The 23,333-nt window shown below is 45.0% G+C and overlaps 1 pseudogene; it reads left to right on the plus strand.

Moving 5' to 3' along the window:
• LOC111979147 (collagen alpha-1(II) chain-like) overlaps positions 1-23,333 on the plus strand; it is a 70,831-nt pseudogene that overhangs the window by 4,997 nt on the left and 42,501 nt on the right.

The raw sequence follows: 23,333 nt of genomic DNA on the forward strand, positions 1-23,333 counted from the left end.
CTCTCTCTCTCTCTCTCTCTCTCTCTCTCTCTTCTTTTTTATGTTATTCTCTTTTCTTCTCTACAACAGGGAGCTCGTGGATTCCCAGGAACTCCCGGTCTGCCTGGAATCAAGGGGCACAGAGTGAGTGATGTCATAGGAATGATAATACAAAATATATACTTTTTATTTAACCCTTACTTTACCAGGTAAGTTGACTGGGAACACATTCTCATTTACAGCAACGATCTGGGGAATAGTTACAGAGGAGAGGAGGGGGGGATGAGTGAGCCAATTGGAAGCTGGGGATGATTATTAAGTAACCAGATTCTGAATTAAGCCAGGACACCGCGGGTTAACACCCCTACTCTTACGATAAGTAACATGGGATCTTTAGTGACCACAGAGAGTCAGGACACACGTTTAACGTTCCATCCGAAAGACAGAAACCCTACACAGGGCAATGTCCCCAATCACTGCCCTGGGGCAGAGGAAAGAGTGCCTCCTACCTGCCCTCGGGCACCACTTCCAGCAGCATCTGGTCTCCCATCCAGGGACCAACCCTGCTTAGCCTCAGAGGCAAGCCAGCAGTGGGATGCCCGGTGGTACTGTATGCTGCTGGCACTAATATGTAATATGGCATCTTCAAATGTGTTCTTTCCTGTCTAGCTGATTTTAGTGTCATTGTGTGTTTTCCGTTGTTCTGCTGCTGCCACATCGTCCAGTCAACGCGCCAGTAAAGATGCTATGAATAATCCTTCACTGATTTTGACTCTTGGCTCTCAGTCAAATCAAATCAAATGTATTTTATAAAGCCATTTTTACATCAGCCGATGTCACAAAGTCCTGCTCTCATGATATTGTGTTTATCTCCTCTTTCCAGGGTTATCCAGGTCTTGATGGACTCAAGGGAGAGGGTGGAGCAGCTGGTTCTAAGGTGGGACGGACTCTACAACAGAATCCTCTATCTCCCTCTCAAATTCTTTTAATCTCACACATATCCTGGTTGACTTTCTTGTCTGTTTGTCATGTTGGGAAATCTGTCTAAACTTCCCTTCTGTACCAGAAACATCTCTTGAACTTTCTCCCTTTTTGCTCTCTCGCTCGCTCTCTCTCTCTCTCTCTCTCTCTCTCTCTCTCTCTCCACTCTCTCTCCGTCTCTTCTCTCTCTCTCTCTTCTCTCCTCTCTCTTCTCCTCTCCTCTCTCTCCTCTCTTCTCTCTCTTCTCTCTCTCTCTCTCTTCTCTCTGTTCTGTTCTGTTCTCTGTTGTAGGGGTGGTCTGGTGCTCCCGGTGAGAATGGCGCTCCTGACCAATGGTGAGTACAGATGCAGAAGTGATGCAGTATACTGTATCCGTTACATTAATTAGCTCCTGTAGACTGAGAACCTACTCTCAATAGATCTGCCACACATACGATATACACATATCTGATATGTTACTGATCAGCTGTACAGATAATCCTGTTTACTGTTTATGGATTGTAAACCTGTGCTCCTTCTCTCTCTCTTCCCCCGCTCTAAAGGGACCACGTGGTTCTGCCCGGTGGAGAGGTCGCCCCGGACCCTCTGGTTCTGCTGTAAGTACCTTCTCCTGGCCTAGAACTCAGCCTTTAACCTCCTGCTTAGAACTCATCTAGAACTTCCCCTAACTAGCATGTAACCTCCTGCTTAGAACTCATTCTAGAACTCCCCCTAGGACTCAGCCTGTAACCTCCTGCTTAGAACTCATTCTAGAACTGCCCTAGGACTCAGCCTGTAACCTCCTGCTTAGAACTCGTTCTAGAACTTCCCCTAGAAACTCAGCATGTAACCTCCTGCTTAGAACTCATTCTAGAACTCCCCCTAGGACTCAGCCTGTAACCTCCTGCTTAGAACTCGTTCTAGAACTTCCCCCTAGAACTCAGCCTGTAACCTCCTGCTTAGAACTCATTCTAGAACTGCCCCCCTAGGACTCAGCCTGTAACCTCCTGCTTAGAACTCGTTTTCTAGAACTTCCCCTAGAACTCAGCATGTAACCTCCTGCTTAGAACTCATTCTTAGAACTCCCCCCTAGGACTCAGCCTGTAACCTCCTGCTTAGAACTCGTTCTAGAACTTCCCCCTAGAACTCAGCCTGTAACCTCCTGCTTAGAAAATCATTCTAGAACTCCCCCTAGGACTCAGCCTGTAACCTCCTGCTTAGAACTCGTTCTAGAACTTCCCCCTAGAACTCAGCATGTAACCTCTGCTTAGAACTCATTCTAAGAAGACTGCCCCTAGGACTCAGCCTGTAACCTCCTGCTTAGAACTCGTTCTAGAACTTCCCCCTAGAACTCAGCATGTAACCTCCTGCTTAGAACTCATTCTAGAACTGGCCCCCTAGAACTCAGCCTGTAACCTCCTGCTTAGAACTCATTCTAGAACTCCCCCCTAGGACTCCAGCCTGTAACCTCCTGCTTAGAACTCGTTCTAGAACTTCCCCCTAGAACTCAGCATGTAACCTCCTGCTTAGAACTCATTCTAGAACTCCCCCCTAGACTCAGCCTGTAACCTCCTGCTTAGAAATCATTCTAGAACTCCGCCCTAGAAGTCAGCCTGTAACCTCCTGCTTAGAACCTCTTCTAGAACTGGCCCCCTAGAACTCAGCCTGTAACCTCCTGCTTAGTACTCATTCTAGAAACTTCCTCTAGAACTCAGCCTAAAAACTGCTGCTTAGAACTCGTTCTAGAACTTCCTAGATACTCGAGCCTGTAACCTCCTGCTTAGAACTCGTTCTAGAACTTCCCCCTAGAACTCAGCCTGTAACCTCCTGCTTAGAACTCATTCTAGAACTCAAAATAGAGCTCCCAGAACCGTGTAACACGACCATGGTCTCCACTCATACCAGTCCCAGATCCGTACCCAGACCCATTGATCACAGATGTCAGACCTCACCTCAGCAGGCTGTAGTGACCTCACAGTTAGGAAAGTGAAAGTGAAGGACCTGAACCTCAAAGTCAAAACACAGACAGAGAGAGAACTTTAGCTAGCTCTCTTTGATGTCATGACATGGATCATTACGTCTCGGTATATGTTATTGAGCTGGTCCTCTGCTGTGTGGTGACAGTATCTTGTGTTTCTTCTGTCTAGGGTGCTCGTGGTAATGACGGTCTGTCTGGCCCTGCTGGTCCTCCTGTAAGTATTATAGTTTTATTCATTCTTTCATTTCACTATACACTATATATATATATATACACTGAGTATACAAAACATTAAGAACACCTGCTCTTTCCATGAGGTAGACTGACCAGGTGAATCCAGGTGAAAGTCATGATCCCTTATTGATGTCACTTGTTAAATCCACTTCCAATCCGTGTAGATGAAGGGGAGGAGACGGGTTAAAGAAGGATTTTTAAGCCTTGAGACAATTGAGGCATGGATTGTGTATGTGTGCCATTCAGAGGGTGAATGGGCAAGACAAAAGATTTAAGTGCCTTTGAACGGGGTGTGGTAGTAGGTGCCAGGCGCACCGGTTTGTGTCAAGAACTGCTACGCTGCTGGGTTTTTCACACTCAACAGTTTCCTGTGTGTATCAAGAATGGTCCACCACCTAAAGGACATCCAGCCAACTTGACACAAAATTGGGAAGCATTGGAGTCAACATGGGCCAGCATCCCTGTGGAACGCTTTCAACACCTTGTAGAGCCCATTCCCCGAAGAATTGAGGCTGTTCTGAAAGCACAAGGGGATGAAACTCAATATATATATATTTATATTTATTTAACCTTTATTTAACTAGGTCAGTTAAGATCAAATTCTTATTTACAATGACGGCCCACCAAAAGGCAAAAGGCCTCCTGTGGGGACAGGGGCCTGGGGAGAAAAAAAATATATATATATAAATTTAGGACAAACACACATCACGACAAGAGAGACAACACAACACTACATAAAGAGAGACCTAAGACAACAACATAGCAAGACAGCAACACATGACAACACAGCATGGTAGCAACACAACATAACAACAACATGGTAGCAGCACAAAATGGTAGCAGCACAAAACATGGTACAAACATTATTTGGCACAGACAACAGCACGAAGGGCAAGAAGGTAGAGACAACAATACATCACACAAAGCAGCCACAACTGTCAGTAAGAGTGTCCGTGATTGAGTCTTTGAATGAAGAGAGGGAGATAAAACTGTCCAGTTTGAGTGTTTGTTGCAGCTCGTTCCAGTCGCTGGCTGCAGCGAAATGAAAAGACAAGCGACCCAGGGATGTGTGTGCTTTGGGGACCTTTAACAGAATGTGACTGGCAGAACGGGTGTTGTATGTGGAGGATGAGGGCTGCAGTAGATATCTCAGATAGGGGGGAGTAAGGCCTAAGAGGGTTTTATAAATAAGCATCAACCAGTGGGTCTTGCGACGGGTATACAGAGATGACCAGTTTACAGAGGAGTATAGAATGCAGTGATGTGTCCTATAAGGAGCATTGGTGGCAAATCTGATGGCCGAATGGTAAAGAACATCTAGCCACTCGAGAGCACCCTTACCTGCCGATCTATAAATTATGTCTCCGTAATCTAGCATGGGTAGGATGGTCATCTGAATCAGGGTTAGTTTGGCAGCTGGGGTGAAAGAGGAGCGATTACGATAGAGGAAACCAAGTCTAGATTTAACTTTATCCTGCAGCTTTGATATGTGCTGAGAGAAGGACAGTGCACCGTCTAGCCATACTCCCAAGTACTTGTATGAGGTGACTGACTACCTCAAGCTCTAAACCCTCAGAGGTCGTAATCACACCTGTGGGAAGAGGGGCATTCTTCTTACCTTAACCACATGACCTTTGTTAGTAAGGTATCCTAATGTTTTGTATGCTCAGTGTAGGTATACTATGGGCCAATTTTCCAGGCACAGATTAAGTGTAGTCCTGGACTAAAAAGCATACACAATTCAAGTATTTATTAAAAGTGTTTATTAATCTATCACTGGGCTTAATCTGTGTCCAGGAAACCCGGCCCTAAATGTTTCATCAGAAATGTGACTGCAATACACCTGGACGCCCTTGTGGTGGCAGCAGTGTCTGTTGACTCACTCCCTTCTTTCCCCTCTCTCTCCATTCCCTCTCTTCTCCCCCTCCCTCCCTTTCCCTCCCCTCCCTGCCCATGCTCCTCACCTCTCCCCCTCCCCTCTCTACACACTTCTCTCTCTATAGGGCCCAGTTGGTCCTTCTGGTGCTCCAGGCTTCCCCGCTCTCCAGGTTCTAAGGTATGTCACTGATCTTCACCTCTCTCTCCTCTTCTCTCTCTCCTCTCTCTCTCTCTCTCTCTCTCTCTCCTCTCTCTCTCACTCTCTTCTCTCAACTCTCTCTTTCTCTCTCTCTCTAAACTCTTCTCTCTCTATCTCTCTCTCTCTCTCTCTCTCTCTCTCTCTCTCTCTCTCTCTCTCTCTCCTCTCTCTCTCTCTCTCTCTTCTCCTCTCTAACTCTCTCTAACTCTCTCTCCTCTCTCTCTCTCTCTCTCTCTTCTCTCTCTCTCTCTCTCTCTCTTCTCTCTCTCTCTCTCTGTCTGTCTGTTCATATCTATCTTATGACACAGCTAATCCAGGGGTACGTCAAGGAAGGATTATTTTGCGCAAAAATTATTTGATCTTATTATCTGAATAGGGGGACAAACAGAGATGGTACATTCTGTCAATACAGTATATAATTGTTTGTCTAATACCTCCACATCAAACTGTAAAATAAAAAATAAATGTTTTTTCAAAACTTTTAAAAAGCCGTATAAAAATGGTGCAGCTCAGCCCAGGAAGAGAGTATTTGAAAGAAAAAGGTGAGAATAGAGTGAAAGTGGTGAAACCGGAGAAGGCAGCATTGAAAAGTGCTCTAAAACTGAAATCTATTTTTCCTCCATCTGGGTGGAATATTGAGGGAGGTGTGTTGTTTTTTTCTCTTCTCCGCTCGGGACTGATTCATTCCTTCTGAATGATAACTAGTGTGTTGTGTGTGTGTGTGTGTGTGTGTGTGTGTGTGTGTGTGTGTGTGTGTGTTGTGTGTGTGTGTGTGTGTGTGTGGTTGTGTGTGTGTGGTGTGTGTGTTGTGTGTGTGTGTGTGTGTGTGTTGTGTGTGTGTGTGTGTGTGTGTGTGTGTGTTGTTGTGCTGCCTGAAGTCTATAGATCCCATGCTGTACTGCTGGTTTCACTTTCATCTGTCGTCAGTCTCAGTCTCTCCCAGTCAGGGAAATCATTTAAGGATTCAGCTATAGGACTAGGGTTGCAGAGCTACTGGTAGCTTACCAAAGTTACCGGAAACTTCAGTAATTTTGGTAAATAACAGAAAATGTATGTCCATCTATTGTAACTTTGGTGATTTATACTGAATAACTTTAAAAACATGTATTCATACATATACACTGCTCAAAAAAATAAAGGGAACACTAAAATAACACATCCTAGATCTGAATGAATGAACTATTCTATTTAAATACTTTTTTCTTTACATAGTTGAATGTGCTGACAACACAAAATCACACAAAAATGACAATGGAAATCAAATGTATCAACCCATGGAGGGTCTGGATTTGGAGTCACACTCAAAATTAAAGTGGAAAACCACACTACAGGCTGATCCAACGTTGATGTAATGTCCTTAAAACAAGTCAAAATGAGGCTCAGTAGTGGTGTGGCCTCCACATGCCTGTATGACCTACCTACAACGCTGGGCATGCTCCTGATGAGGTGGTGGATGGTCTCCTGAGGGATCTCCTCCAGACCTGGACGAAAGCATCCGCCAACTCCTGGACAGTCTGTGGTACAACGTGGCATTTGTGGATGGAGCGAGACATGATGTCCCAGATGTGCTCAATTGGATTCAGGTCTGGGGAACGGGCGGGCCAGTCCATAGCATCAATGCCTTCCTCTTGCAAGAACTGCTGACACACTCCAGCCACATGAGGTCTAGAATTGTCTTGCATTAGGAGGAACCCAGGGCCAACCGCACCAGCATATGGTCTCACAAGGGTCTGAGGATCTCATCTCGGTACCTAATGGCAGTCAGGCTACCTCTGCGAGCCCATGGAGGGCTGTGCGGCCCCCCAAAGAAATGCCACCCCACACCATGACGACCCACCGCCAAACCGGTCATGCTGGAGGATGTTGCAGGCAGCAGAACGTTCTCCACGGCGTCTCCAGACTCTGTCACGTCTGTCACATGTGCGTGTGAACCTGCTTTCATCTGTGAAGAGCACAGGGCGCCAGTGGCGAATTTGCCAATCTGGGTGTTCTCTGGCAAATGCCAAACGTCCTGCACAGTGTTGGGCTAAGCACAACCCCCACCTGTGGACGTCGGCCCTCATACCACCCTCATGGAGTCTGTTTCTGACCGTTTGAGCGACACATGCACATTTGTGGCCTGCTGGAGGTCATTTTGCGAGGCTCTGGCAGTGCTCCTCCTTGCACAAAGGCGGAGTAGCGGTCCTGCTGCTGGTTGTTGCCCTCCTACGGCCTCCTCCACGTCTCCTGATGTACTGGCCTGTCTCCTGGTAGCGCCTCCATGCTCTGGACACTACGCTGACAGACACAGCAAACCTTCTTGCCACAGCTCGCATTGATGTGCCACCTGGATGAGCTGCACTACCTGAGCCACTTGTGTGGGTTGTAGACTCCGTCTCATGCTACCACTAGAGTGAAAGCCCGCCAGCATTCAAAAGTGACCAAAACATCAGCCAGGAAGCATAGGAACTGAGAAGTGGTCTGTGGTCACCACCTGCAGAACCACTCCTTTATTGGGGTGTTCTTGCTAATTGCCTATAATTTCCACCTGTTGTCTATTCCATTTGCACAACAGCATGTGAAATTTATTGTCAATCAGGTTGCTTCCTAAGTGGACAGTTTGATTTCACAGAAGTGTGAGTGACTTGGAGTTACATGTGTGTTGTTAAGTGTTCCCTTTATTTTTTTGAGCAGTGTATATATATATTTTTAAATATATATCTGTCCCATATTGTCCATGAGGTTTTCTAGTAAATAGACCATATGGTTCAATAGAAAATAGACTAGTTTAAAAGCATCTAATCAACAACGGCATTATTTTAAATGAACTCTGTAACTCTTCCAACTATTGACTTTCTTCCACAACTGCCACCAGTTTGACACTGAAACATTGACAACAAATACATGTTGACATACTAAAAGAGTGTAAAAAAAATAAGTGATAAAATAAGAAACACCATATTGACTAAGTTGATGGTTTATATTTTTGAAAAAAAAATTACAGCTTTTTTTTTCTTAACAAAAAAATCTTATTTCATAATTTAATATATTATATGTTTGGTAAGGCCACACAATTAAATCTGAAGGACCCAAAAGGGCCACTAAATGTCGTGTGATAAATTACATAAAATCCTTGAAAAATACCAACATTCTGGAGTTTTAAAAGTAAACCTTGAACGTTTCCAGTAATATACCCTCGCTTTGCAACCCTAATCATGTGAATAACTTCATGACCTTTAACCTCATTATAACCAGAGACAGAGGCTCTAGCTCAACTCTATAAAGGACACACTGTCCTGAGCATATTTACAAACCAAAACCCCCTGTGGCAAGAGAAGGCCTTGGACAAACTGCTTCATGACGAGAGATAGATGCCAAAGAATCTGGGGGCTGTGTGTGGTGTGTGTTGTGTGTGTGTGTGTGTGGGTGTGTGGTGTGTGTGTGTTGTGTGTGTGTGTGTGTTGTGTGTGTGTGTGTGTGTGTGTGTGTGCGTGCGTGCGTGCGTGCGTGCGTGCGTCGCTGCGTGCGTGCGTGCGTGCGTGCGTGCGTGCGTGCGTGCGTGCGTGCTGCGTGCGTGCGTGCGTGTGACTGTGGGTGTGTGACTAATGTTAAAAAAACACACAGTGAGACAGTAACTTGACCCAGATGTGTGAACGACAGTGTGTTACACTATATATACAAAATGATGTGGACTGCACAGAGCCCTGACACTCAACCCAATCGAACACCTTTGGGATGATTTGGAACGCCGACTGCGAGCCTAATCGTCCAACATCAGTGTCTGACCTCACTAATGCTCTTGTGCTGAATGGAAGCAAGTCCCCACAGCAAAGTTCCAAACATCTAGTGGAAAGCCTTTCCAGAAGAGTGAGGCTGTTATATAACAGCAAAGTGGTGACAAACTTCTTATTAATGATCATGATTTTGGAATGAGATGTTCGACGAGCAGGTGTCCACATACTTTTGCTACCGGGGTGGACCTCTAGAAACCTATAAACAGTCAGGTTTAAGTTTACCTGTTAATTCCTGCTACGCTCTGCTAATAAAACCCGGGTCGTCCTCGCGAAAGAGTTTTCTGACCTCGAGGGTCTTTCCTGGTTAAATTAAAGGCTGAACGAGACGATGTATCCTCAGCTTGCCTAAAATGTGAATTCAGGACACCCAAAGACATGTATTCGTAAACACTACATTGGGTTTCATTGATTTATCAGGATCCCCATTAGAAGACGCCAATGGTGACAGCTAGTCTTACTGGGTCCGACACATAATGAAGAAGACGTTACAAACAAAAGACTTAACAATTTACATACATTTAAAAGCATCGACATGTAGGAGATGTGTGTGTGTTGTGGTGTGTGTGTGTGTGTGTGTGTGTGTGTGTGTGTGTGTGTGTGTGTGTGTGGTGTGTGTGTGTGTGTGTGTGTGGTGTGTGTGTGTGTGTGTGTGTGTGTGTGTGTTGCTGTGTGTGTGTGTAATGTGTTGTGTGTGTGTGTGTGTGTGTGTGTGTGTGTGTGTGTGTGTGTGTCTGTGTCTGTGTCCTGTGTGTGTGTGTGGTGTGTGTGTGTGTGTGTGTGTGTGTGTGTTGTGTGTGTGGTGTTGTGTGTTGTGTGTGCGCGCGATCATCTATTGGTTTGAATATGAGTATAGTTGTCTATAAAGGAAAGGCATTTTAATTGTTCCCTGCGGGCCATTACAGCCCATGGCTCTCCCTGCCCTAGACTATCAGCAGGGACAGTAACATTATGATTACTGGAAGGGTGGACTAATACAACAAGAGAACTCATGTAAAATATACTTTATGGGACTGGATGGTCTTCAGAGATAGATGGGAGGGTTGAGTGGAGCTGAAGGATGGGACTGGATGGTCTTCAGTGATAGATGGGAGGGTTGAGTGGAGCTGAAGGATGGACTGGATGGTCTTCAAGATAGATGGGAGGGTTGAGTGGAGCTGAAGGATGGGACTGGATGGTCTTCAGTGATAGATGGGAGGGTTGAGTGGAGCTGAAGGATGGGACTGGATGGTCTTCAGTGATAGATGGAGGGGTTGAGGGAGCTGAAGGATGGGACTGGATGGTCTTCAGTGATAGATGGGAGGGGTTGAGGGGAGCTGAAGGTGGACTGGATGGTCTTCAGAGATAGGATGGAGGGTTGAGGGAGCTGACGGATGGGACTGGATGGTCTTCAGTGATAGATGGGAGGGGTTGAGGGTAGCTGACGGATGGGACTGGATGGTCTTCAGTGATAGATGGAGGGGTTGAGGGTAGCTGAGGATGGGACTGGATGTGGTCTTCAGTGATAGATGGGAGGGTTGAGGGAGCTGAAGATGGGACTGGATGTCTTCAGTGATAGATGGGAGGGGTGAGGTAGCTGAAGGATGACTGGATGGTCTTCAGTGATAGATGGGAGGGGTTGAGGTAGCTGAAGGATGGGACTGGATGGTTTCAGAGATAGATGGGAGGGTTGAGGGGAGCTGACGGATGGGACTGGATGTCTTCAGTGATAGATGGGAGGGTTGAGGGGAGCTGAAGGATGGGACTGGATGGTCTTCAGTGATAGATGGGAGGGTTGAGGGAGCTGAGGTGGGACTGGATGGTGTTCAGAGATAGATGGGAGGGGTTGAGTGGAGCTGAAGGTGGGACTGGATGGTCTTCAGTGATAGATGGGAGGGTTGAGGGGAGCTGAAGGATGGGACTGGATGGTGTTCAGAGATAGATGGGAGGGGTTGAGGGGAGCTGAAGGATGGGACTGGATGGGTCTTCAGAGATAGATGGGAGGGTGTTGAGTGGAAGCTGAGGATGGGACTGGATGGTCTTCATGATAGATGGGAGGGGTTGAGTGGAGCTGAAGGATGGGACTGGATAGTTTCAGAGATAGATGGGAGGTGTTGAGTGGAGCTGCGAAGGATGGACTGGATGGTGTTCAGAGAAGATGGGAGGGGTTGAGGGGACTGAAGAGATTGGACCTGGATGGTCCTTCAGTGAGATAGGATGGGAGGGTTGAGTGGAGCTGAAGGATGGGACTGGATGGTCTTCAGTGATAGATGGGAGGGTTGAGTGGGCTGAAGGATGGGGACTGAGATGGTCTTCAAGAGATAGATGGGAGGTGTTGAGTGGAAGCTGAAAGGATGGGACTGGATGGTCTTCAGAAGGATAGATGGGAAGGGTTGAGTGGAGCTGAAGGATGGGACTGTGATGGTGTTCAGTGATAGATGGGAGGGGTTGAGGGGAGCTGAAGGATGGGACTGGATGGTGTTCAGAGATAGATGGGAGGGGTTGAGTGGAGCTGAAGGATGGGACTGGATGGTCTTCAGTGATAGATGGGAGGGGTTGAGTGGAGCTGAAGGATGGGACTGGATGGTCTTCAGTGATAGATGGGAGGGGTTGAGGTTAGCTGAAGGATGGGACTAAAAACAAACAAAGGATAACTATTGTAAAATATACCGTGTCTGTAAAATGTGTCTAGTATGGAATAAGCAGGAAGTAGAAGCCTAAGTGTTGTTGTCCATTAGTTTACTCCAGTTAGGGGAGGGGCGGTAGGGTTAGGGGAAAATAATAAAGGAAAATATATTTATTTAAATGTATATATAATATATGGGGGATTGGAAAAGATGCAGACAGTTACATTGATGGAACCACAATCTATCTGCAGTATTAAAGCTGAACCCCTCCCTAAAAAAAGAAAAACAAACAATATGGACTACATCCCATGCCAAAAATACCAATCTCTCCACCACCGCTTATACACATGCAACTTATATTATGTCATCCTACTAAGTCAAAACACCATGGTAACAACAGTTAGGAATTCCATTCATTTCATTCACCCAGTTTCCCAAAGGCTGTGACCTCACTACGCAGCGCTATGATTGGTTGATGTCTGTAGTAAAGGGTCGGACTCTTGTCTGACAACATTTAGTCAGGATAAATCTCCCCGTTCTATTTTATTAGACCAGTAGGCCTGGAAACCATTATACACGTGGCTCTGGCTACTGCACTTTTCCACACAGCCCCTCATGAAATAACTTTTTATATGAAAGCTGAGGTTCATTTAATTTAGCCAAAAGTAGGGTTTCTTCTTTCTATTCAAATGCAGCCAATGTTGCTGTAACACTTTACTCTTCTCTTCATTTGTCTGCCATAAAAGTACCTAGACTTTATAAAGTCTTTATATGGAAATGACCTACTTGGTTTTTCAATTAAGATTAAACACTTCTGACTTAATTTTGACAAGATTTGAAAACTTTAATAAACTTTGTTAATCATGCACATCATGCAAATCCATAACCAATCAAACTGAATCATCAATTTGCTCATAGAGACTCTTTACTGAAATGATGCCCTCTAATACATTACTGACTGACTGACTGATTGGATTATTGATTAATTCATAGATTAATTGATCGATTGATTCTTTGTGTGAATGATTGATTTAAGGATTTATTGGATGATTGAATAATTTATAGATTAATTGATCGATTGGTTGTTCGTTTGATTGATTGATTGAAGTGTTGTATTATTGATTGATCCAGGGAGAAGCTGGCCCCACCGGTGCTCGTGGTCCTGAGGGCGCTCAGGGACCCCGTGGAGAGTCAGGAACCCCTGGATCTCCCGGACCCGCCGGTGCATCTGTGAGTGTCCCCATAAAAAGTGGCCCCACAAAAAAAGTGACCCCATAAAACAGTGTCCCTGTAAAACAGTGTCCCCACATAAGTGTCCCTAAACAGTCCCCATGAGTGTCCCCGTTCCAAGTCACATGACTAGGGCTTTTCCTGATTGAACTATGACCTTAAGTATTGTACTATAAGATATGTCCATATGAAAGGATGTCTCTCATTCTAACTAGTGTGTTCTTCCTCTGTCCTTCCCTACAGGGTAACCCTGGTACTGATGGTATTGGAGGATCTAAAGGATCAGCTGTGAGTCTACCAGACAACCTCTCCTCTGACCCTGTCTCCCTCCTCCGTCTACCCTCCCTCCCTCCCTCCATCCTCCCCTCCACCTCCCTCCCCTCCCCTCCCTCCCTCCCTCCCTCCCTCCCTCCTCTCTCTCTCCCCTGTCTCTATCTGCCTCCCTCTCTCCCCTGTCTCTATCTCCCTCCCTCTGTCCTCTGTCTCCCCTCCCTCTCTCCCCTGTCTCTATCTCCCTCCCTCTCTCCCCGTCTCTATCTCCCCCCTCTCCCCTCACCTGTCTCTATCTCCCCCCCTCTCCTCCTCTGTCGCTCTGTCTCCCTCCCTCTCTCTCCTTTGTCTCTGTCTCCCTCCTCTTCTCCTGTCTCCCTCCCTATACTCTTCTCTGACCCTGTCTCCCTTCCCTCTCTCCCTGTCTCTGTCTCCCCTCCCTCTCTTCTCTGACCCTGTCTCCCTCCCTCTCTCTCCCCTTCGTCTCCTCCCTCCTCCTCCTCTGTCTCTGGTCCCCTCCCTCTCTCCTCTGTCTCTATCTCCCTCCCTCTCTCCTCTGACCCTGTCTCCCTCCCTTTCTCCCCTGTCTCTGTCTCCCTCCCCCTCTCCTCTGTCTCTGTATCTTATAGCCCTACTACTATTCTCACATTGTGACTGCTGTCAGGTTTCAAGTTTCCAAGTTTTAGTAGTTGTATGTATAGGATACACATGGTAGACACTTTCTAATGAAATGCTTACCTGCAGGTTCCTTCTGGACAGTGCAACAACAATAAGAAATAATACAAGATCAGAATGGTTCAGTGAAATAGAATAAACATTTATAACATTTGTTTTACAGCGGTATAGCTAAAGATAGTCCACGTTCACAGTAAAGGCAGGGTCATCTCCAATGAAGTCTAATAACCTTCCGTTTTATACATCGACTTCCTTTTTATTCTAGTTAAATAATGTGTGGGATCTGCTAGTACTAGAATATGGTTTATGAATAGAGGTCATTGTGAGTACAGACGCTGGGAGATGAGAAGCAAGTACAGGGAGTGAACATTTAATAAATAACCGACATGAAATAGAACAAGAACGGCGTCTGGACAGGGGGAAACGTAATGACAATAATGCTGACGCGGGGAACAAACTGAGGAACAGACAGATATAGAATGGGCAATCAACAAAGTGAAGGAGTCCAGGTGAGTCCAATATTGCGCTGCTGCGCGTAATGATGGTGTCAGGTGTGCGTAATGATGGGCAGCCTGGTGCCCTCGAGCGCCCAGAGAGTTGGAGTGGAGCAGGCATGACAGTCATATCTAAACCACTAGGATATCTTCAGAGATAACCAGGCTGTCTCTATTGGCCCTGAGTTTCCTACAGTATATGAAATCCACATATTAGAAGCCTTATTGTGTACTCTATTTACAAAGCCTATAAAGCATTGTACTTGCAGGCTAAATGTAACGTGTTACAGAAATTATTTCCAAACTTAATGTAAATGCTTGTTGTGACTGGTCCACTGGTCCAGTGTGAAAACCTTAGATAGACAGCAGTTCCCACATGATGAAGCCCTGAAGACACTGGGATTTGTATTTATTGTGGATGCAATCTCATCTCCGTTATCCTAGGCCTAGGGCCAGGAGTTTCTCCTAACCATGTGTCTTTACCTGACCAGAAGAAACTTTGAACAAGAGTTTTTCCATTTACCCGGTCAGGTGACATGGTTAGGAAAAGCTCTTGGTCCTAACTTCCCCCTAGAACAAGAAGCCATTAGAATCATTCAGATCAGAATCAGTCAGGTGTGTTATGTCACTTTGAGTTAGTTATGGCTAAGACCAGACATGGGCCAGACACACACACATATATACACACACACACACACACACACACACATCTGTCACTTACATAATAGTCAAGCAGACTGCAGCTGATAATTGGCGCTGGAGTGAAGGAGTGAGATCAAGGTCCAAGCATGTCTGTAACTTCAGGACCTCTCCTACCTGTTCCATCCACTAACTCATGTTACACCGAAGCCATATATTTATATGTATACATTTCTTATTCCGTTCCTTTACTTAGATTTGTGTGTATAAGGTAGTTGCTGTGGAATTGTTAGATTACATGTTAGATATTACTGCACTGTCTGAACTAGAAGCACAAGCATTTTGCTACACTCGCAATAACATCTGCTAACCATGTGTATGTGAAAAATAAAATTTGATTTGATTTGAGCCATACATCTAAAAGCCTAGATGAATAAAGGTATAGATGTATTTCCGTCATTGATCTAGAAGCTACAGTAAACACACCACAACTTTGTTTTCAGTTATCATCGTGTTACTCTGTTCAGTGTTCCCTTCCACCATCACACAATGATCGTTTCAGCGTGACGATCAATTGATTGATACGTGATTGATATCTCTCTACTACAGGGTGCTCCTGGTATCGCTGGCGCGCCTGGCTTCCCCGGGCCCCGTGGCCCTCCAGGACCCCAGGGAGCCACTGGACCTCTCGGACCAAAGGGAACATCTGTACGTCCAAACTGTCTCTCCTCAAATCTGTTTCTCCAAACTTGTTATAATATGTAATGAATGTCAGGGATGGTACGAGGTATATGTAGTATAGTAAAATACTGTTATGTAGTGATGCAGTTTGCATTTCAAGGCTAGTAATATACAACTTCAATGGTTGTAACCGTACTTCATTGGTCTGTAATGATGACTCATGTGTTTTTTGTCTTCCTTTTAAGGGTGACCCTGGTATCCCAGGTTTCAAGGGTGATGCTGGACCCAAGGGAGAGCTTGTGAGTGTTATTATTTTGAAGCTGCTGCTCTTACCACTGTGCTTTTGTCCGAACTCTGTCTATGTTGCTGTCTCTCTCTCTCTCTCTCTCTCTCTCTCTCTCTCTCTCTCTCTCTCTCTCTCTCTCTCTCTCTCCTCTCTCTCTCTCTTCTCTCTCTCTCTTCTCTCTCTCTCTCTCTCTCTCTCTCTCTCTCTCCTGTGTCTCTCTGTCTCTGTATATATCTCTATCTCTGTCTATGTGTGTGTCTCTCTCTCTCTCTTTATTTGTCTCTGTGTGTCTCTCTCTCTCTCTCTCTCTGTCTCTGTGTCTCTCTCTATCTGTCTTTCTCTCTGTGTCTCTGTCTTTCTCTTGTATGTCTCCATCATTCTTTCGTCCTTCCTCTCTGATAGCTAAGTAATACCTCAACATACTGGACAAGGTCAAGAGTAGTTTATAACCCCCCATGAAATACACAGTATGGAGAGCATCCCAGATTTCTTCCAGACGGTAACAGAGTTTGTAACTGGTCACAAGGGAGTCCTATTTATTTATTACCGCTCAACAATCCAGCATTAGGACTAATGTCCCAGCGACAGCAAGAAAGCATTTTATGATAGTTTCTAAAATAAAATCAAGATGACATGAGAATTCATCAAAAATGAGGAACCCCCCCCCCCCCCCAAAGATTGAGAGCCAGCTTTGCTTACAGAAAGTATTTACCAAGCTGCAGATATCTTACTTAATGATAAGAGAGAACCACTTTCTCTTTTTGATGAGTCTTCCCACCCAGCTTCAACTAACATCAGCATAACCTTGCACAATTTCTCTCCCTTCTTAGTATATTAGCTATTAGTGCCCTCAACCTCAAGTCATCTTGTAGTACAATCTTTCAATTGAATTGATTGATTTTAGAGATGATGGATATTAAATCAAATCAAATGTATTTATATAGCCCTTCTTACATCAGCTGATGTCACAAAGTGTTGTACAGAAACCCAGCCTAAAACCCCAAACAGCAAGCAATGCAGGTGTAGAAGCACGGTGGCTAGGAAAAACTCCCTAGAAAGGCCAGAACCTAGGAAGAAACCTAGAGAGGAACCAGGCTATAAGGGGTGGCCAGTCCTCTTCTGGCTGTGCCGGGTGGAGATTATAACAGAACATGGCCAAGATGTTCAAATGTTCATAGATGACCAGCAGGGTCAAATAATAATTATCACAGTGGTTGTAGAGGGTGCAACAGGTCAGCACCTCAGGAGTAAATGTCAGTTGGCTTTTCATAGCCGATCATTCAGAGTATCTCTACTCCTCCTGCTGTCTCTAGAGAGTTGAAAACAGCAGGTCCGGGACAAGGTAGCACGTCCGGTGAACAGGTCCGGGTTCCATAGCCGCAGGCAGAACAGTTGAAACTGGAGTATGTGATTAAATGTGATTACTGACATCCAGTTGTTTTTGTTTAGGGGCCGTCCGGTCCCCAAGGAGCACTTGGCCCTGCAGGAGAGGAAGGGAAGAGGGGACCCAGAGGAGAGCCCGGCGCTGCTGGACCTCTTGGACCTCCCGGAGAGAGAGTGAGTACCACCCATGTTATCACCCGTGTTATCACCCATGTTATCACCCATGTTACCACCTGTGTTGGTACCCATGTTACCACCCATGTTATCACCCATGTTATCACCCGTGTTATCACCCCGTCAGAATACACACGGCCACCTATCATTCCAAAACCACTTGTCGAGGCGCTATGTGTTCTGTATGCCGTGAAACTGAGGAAATGACATGAACAGCGGTCACAGAAAGGGCTGTCCGTTCCATTTTATATTCATCACACACGATGGTCTCGCTCCCAGCGTTACATGTTGAATCTCTCTCTCATCTTCTTCCTGACCTAACCCTGAACCCTGCTGTTGTTTTTTGTTTAGGGCGCCCCCGGTAACCGTGGTTTCCCAGGTCAAGATGGTCTGGCTGGTCCCAAGGTGAGCGTCACCATGACAACGTGGTCCCAGGGGATGAGCTTATTGTTAAGGGAGGGGAAACTAACTGCTGTGGTACAGAAAATGAACAGGATACATTCACATCAACTGAATAGGTTACTCTAAAACTGGCAGGACTAGGGAGATAAATTATATAATACACGAGTCAGCAATGACTGTAAATCTGAAACCATGATGATCATGGCAGATAGACTTGTCCACAGCAGTGCAGAGTCATATACACAGGTAGCTGAGCATTTAATCCACAGTTAAACATCCTGTGCTTGAATATTAGTGACGATTCTTCCTCGCTGACTCAAATCGCTGATATATTGGAATCCTTAGGCAATTGCAACCCAATCTGACTAAATATTCTGTGACAATATTTAGTCACAGCTATGAATGACAGAAAATGATGAGTCACAAAGAAAGACAGAGCTTCTATTGGTGTCAGTGGAGTCAACTGTAATTCCACTATTAACCACCAGAGGTCAGCCCCAACCTCACCCACACCACCAACTCTAGACCCGATGTCTCAGACTGGAAGCATTTCATTTTATTATAAATGTAATATTATTCACTTTTTATTCATATTCATTAAATATGGTGAATGAGTCAGAAGGAATATTTTCTCAGTTCATCATGTCAAGACAATTGACCCCCGTCATTTTGACGTGTCATTTCCACATCCTCAGAGGCCAGGTTGCCTAGCGTAGCGTCCGTGTAAAGTGACTGCGGAGATAGACGGAGAGGATGTTATCCATATAGAGGTGAATTCTAACTTCCACTCAAGTCAAATTGATGTCAATGGGACTTGATGTCAATATCGACTTAAATGGAAGTTAGGATTCGCCCCGGAGTGACTGACTCACTGTCCTTCTTTAAAATAATCTAAAACCCCCATGACACTTCACAAGATGACTATCCCAGGAGAAAAAAAAGATAGAGGAACACACAGATATCTGTAATGGTCTGTTGAGGTTTATTAAGGGACAAACAGACAGGCTTTACATTTCAGTGTGCCACTGTGTCAGACACTTCCCTTAGAGCCTGTTCAGTTCATTTAACCTCCTAGTGCAGGGTCTACTGTAGCCTCATATAATGTGGCTGTGGAGATAGATGTGTCTTGATTGGTTAATGTAGTGATTTGTTGATTAATAATCAATTGATTAATTGATTGATTGATCTCCACTGAGTGACTGTATCATTTGAACTCCTAATACAGGGAACAACTGGCGTTGGTCTTAATTGATTGATTGATTGATATTCTCCATTGAGTAGCACATTTGTCCTCTTAATCCAGGGAGCCCCTGGCGAGCGTGGAGTCGGCGGCGTGTCTGGCCCTAAGGGAGCCGGCGGTGACCCTGGACGCCCTGGCGAGCCCGGTCTTCCTGGCGCAAGAGTAAGTTCCACTCCAATATCTTTCTGCCGTCTGTAACAGCGGTATGTATCCATGCTGTGGTAAGATAGAACAGTTCTCCTAACTATGGCTCAATAACTGATGAGCCAATACATCATCTCTGTAGTTTTTGACATCATCATATTGTACCTATGCTACCCCAGGTCTTTTGTGATTATAGTCTTGCTACCCCAGGTCTTTTGTGATTATAGTCTTGCTACCCCACGTCTTTTGTGATTATAGTCTTGCTACCCCAGGTCTTTTGTGATTATAGTCTTGCTACCCCAGGTCTTTTGTGATTATATGTTACTGTAGTTTGGTCTGAAATCTCTAGCATCGTGAAACATATAGGCTCACATAGTGTAACAGCTCCACTACCAAGACATTATCACTGGAGATTAGACTCACATACAGTTTACTTTAGAGTTTTGATGAGTCCCAGTTGGATTTCTCAGGTCTTTTAGGAAGTTTGATCTATATGTGTCTCTCTGTTTGTTCCTGCAGGGTCTTACTGGTCGTCCTGGCGATACTGGTCCTCAAGGCAAAGTTGGACCTGGTGTAAGTACGCTGTGATTGTTGTTTGTTTTGATCAATAACTGTAAAAATATATATATATGTTTATTTTTCATTTTTATTTTAAACGTGATATTTTAAACACTAGATGAATCAGTATTTTCACAGGACCCTGACCAATGATTTATATAGACACTAGATGAATCAGTATTTTCACAGGACCCTGACCAATGATTTATATAGACACTAGATGAATCAGTATTTTCACAGGACTCTGACCAATGATTTATATAGACACTAGATGACTGACTGGGTTTATATACATCATTGACTCTGACAGTGTAGAAAATCCCTCTTCAGGTGCACATGACTTGACGATTTACTTTCACATTGAATTCATGTCCAACTCTATCAAATATCCATCCAGACTTCCCAGTCAGACATTACTTTACGTTATTAGGATTCTCATCTGCTGATGAAAAATGTGCTTCACAAATACATGTGATTGCAAGATGAATTGATTGATTGATCCTCGATTGATGGACTGACCCTCCTGTGTTCACCATGTAGGGTGCTGCTGGTGAAGATGGTCGCCCCGGACCCCCTGGCCCTATGGGAGCCCGTGGTCAGCCTGGTGTGATGGGATTCCCCGGACCCAAAGGAGCCAACGTGAGTGTCACTGTTAGATTGATTGATTGATTTATTAGGTGTTTGATTGGTTGATTGATTCGTTGATTGATTGATTTATTATGTGTTTGATTGGTTGATTGGTTGATTGATTGATTTATTTATTGGGTGTTTGATTGGATGATTGAGTGATTGATGTATTTTAAAATATGGAGATGATATATCTCCTGAGTAGGGTACTACTCAGAGCTTGGACACTAGCTGCCATGGACAGTGTTGGTCTACTCTGCATACAGCTGGACATCCTTTGTGACTGACTGGTGGGTGTGTTTTCCTGTGACTAGGGTGAGCCTGGGAAGGGAGGAGAAAAGGGACTACTTGGTGCCCCAGGTCTGAGGGTAAGTCCTTTCTCTGTTGATCACCCAGACAGACTGCCTTATGGGTAGAAATGTGTCAGAGTAAACATACCTTATGCCCTCCTAGAAAGGATATAAATATGAAATGAATTCAGATTCAAACCAAATACTGCTGCAAATCATAAATAGCCTGCTACCTTATTTGTTATGATATTATATATAATGTAAAATATGTAGAAAACACTGGTATTGTTAGGAAACCGTTCCACGTACTCAGTTTATCCTCAACCAGTAGCGATAATTACATCTATCAGTCATCTGGCTCCCATGGTCCCATGTATGGCCTCCACACTGATGATATCTCTCTCTCTCTTTCTCTCCTTCTCTCACATCCCTCTCTTTCTCTCCTTCTCTCACTTCCCTCTCTTTCTCTCCCTATAGGGTCTTCCTGGAAAGGATGGTGAGACCGGAGCTGCTGGCCCACCTGGACCTGCTGTGAGTATCTTTATCTGTCCAATCACACTCTGCTGCTGTGAGTATCTCTAGCTGTCCAATCACACTCTAAAACGACCTGATAACTCAAGCCTCCCCATAGCCCCGGCTAGATATAATTATCAGTGTTCAACAGGTGTCGTTGTCAATTCACAGCTCGCTAACCTTTTTGATTTACGTTTCGTTGTGGATGTAAGATTGTATGATTATTGTAAGATGGAATCAACAAGATAAGACCAACTTGTTCACAATGACTTGGTTAGATCTGTCAATTGAATTTAAAGGCTCAATTCTTATTGAGTTTTTCACGGCAGCCCAGCCACAGCTATAATGCTCAGTGTTAACCCTTCGTTTACCACAGGGCCCTGCTGGAGAAAGAGGAGAGCAAGGACAGCCTGGACCTTCTGGCTTCCAGGTTAGTACCTGTTCACCTGTCTGTCTGTTCTGTCTGTCTGTCTGTCTGCCTGTCTGTCACTCTGCGTTCACATGCTCCCATCATATACGGTATCATATAGACTACATGTGTCCAATCACATTGACATATAGACTACATGTGTCCAATCACATTGACATATAGACTACATGTGTCCAATCACATTGAACATATAGACTACATGTGTCCAATCACATTGACATATAGACTACATGTGTCCAATCACATTGACATATAGACTACATGTGTCCAATCCCATTGACATATAGACTACATGTGTCCAATCACATTGACATATAGACTACATGTGCCCAATCACATTGACACTCAACTACACTTCGCAGGAGATAACAATAGCTACTTGGTTAGTTGATTGATTGATTCACTGATTGATTGATTGATTGATTGATTGATTGATTGATTGATTGATTGATTGATTGATTTGCTTCCTGTATACAGGGTCTGCCCGGACCTCCCGGCCCACCTGGTGAGGGAGGCAAGCCCGGTGACATGGGTGTTCCAGGAGAGGGTGGAGCTGCTGGTGTCACTGGACCCAGAGTGAGTTTAATGTCCTCCACCTCTCATCTCCCACACCTACAATGTTCATATAGCTAACTCCCATTATGGAGTTATGGAGGAACTCATATGGAGTAATGCTGAGCAATAATATGAACCATCCATCCCTGTCTCTTTCTGTCACCCTGTAGGGTGAGCGTGGTTTCCCAGGAGAGAGAGGAGGCGCGGGGCCTCAGGGGCTACAGGGACCTCGTGGTCTGCCTGGAACTCCTGGAACTGACGGACCTAAGGTGAGAGAAACACACTGTGAAGACCTGTCTTGTCACATACCTAATATTCCAGATGTTGGACCCTTGGCCTGTAGAATGTCACCCAAGCTGGTAGAATACAGCACTTTGAGATATCAGCTGATGTAAGAAGGACTATATAAATACAATTGATTTGATTTGATTTGATTTAGAATGTCACCCAGGGTAGTAGGATGTCACCCAGGCTAGTAGAATGTCACCCAGGCTAGTAGAATGTCACCCAGGCTAATAGAATGTCACCCAGGATAATAGAATGTCACCCAGGCTAGTAGAATGTCACCCAGGCTAGTAGAATGTCACCCAGGCTAGTAAACTGTCACCCAGACTAGTAGAATGTCACCCAGGCTAGTAGAATGTCACCCAGGCTAGTAAACTGTCATCCAGGCTAGTAGAATGTCACCCAGACTAGTATAATGTCACCAGGCTAGTAGAATGTCACCCAGACTAGTAGATGTCACCCAGGCAAATGGAATACCACCCAGGCTAGTAGAATGTCACCCAGGCTAGTAGAACGTCACCCAGGCTAGTAGAATACCACCCAGGCTAGTAGAATGTCACCCAGGCTAGTAGAATGTCACCCAGTCTAATAGAATACGACCCAGGTTAATAGAATGTTCACCCAGGCTAGTATAATGTCACCCAGCTAGTAGAATGTCACCCAGGCTAGTAGAATACCACCCAGGCTAGTAGAATGTCACCCAGGCTAGTAGAATGTCACCCAGGCTAATAGAATACGACCCAGGTTAATAGAATGTCACCCAGGCTAGTATAATGTCACCCAGGCTAGTAGAATGTTCACCCAGGCTAGTAGATTGCACCCAGGCTAGTAGAATGTCACATCTCTCTCTTTT

Source organism: Salvelinus sp. IW2-2015, linkage group LG1 (assembly GCF_002910315.2).
Source record: "Salvelinus sp. IW2-2015 linkage group LG1, ASM291031v2, whole genome shotgun sequence".
Lineage (NCBI taxonomy): Eukaryota > Metazoa > Chordata > Actinopteri > Salmoniformes > Salmonidae > Salvelinus > Salvelinus sp. IW2-2015.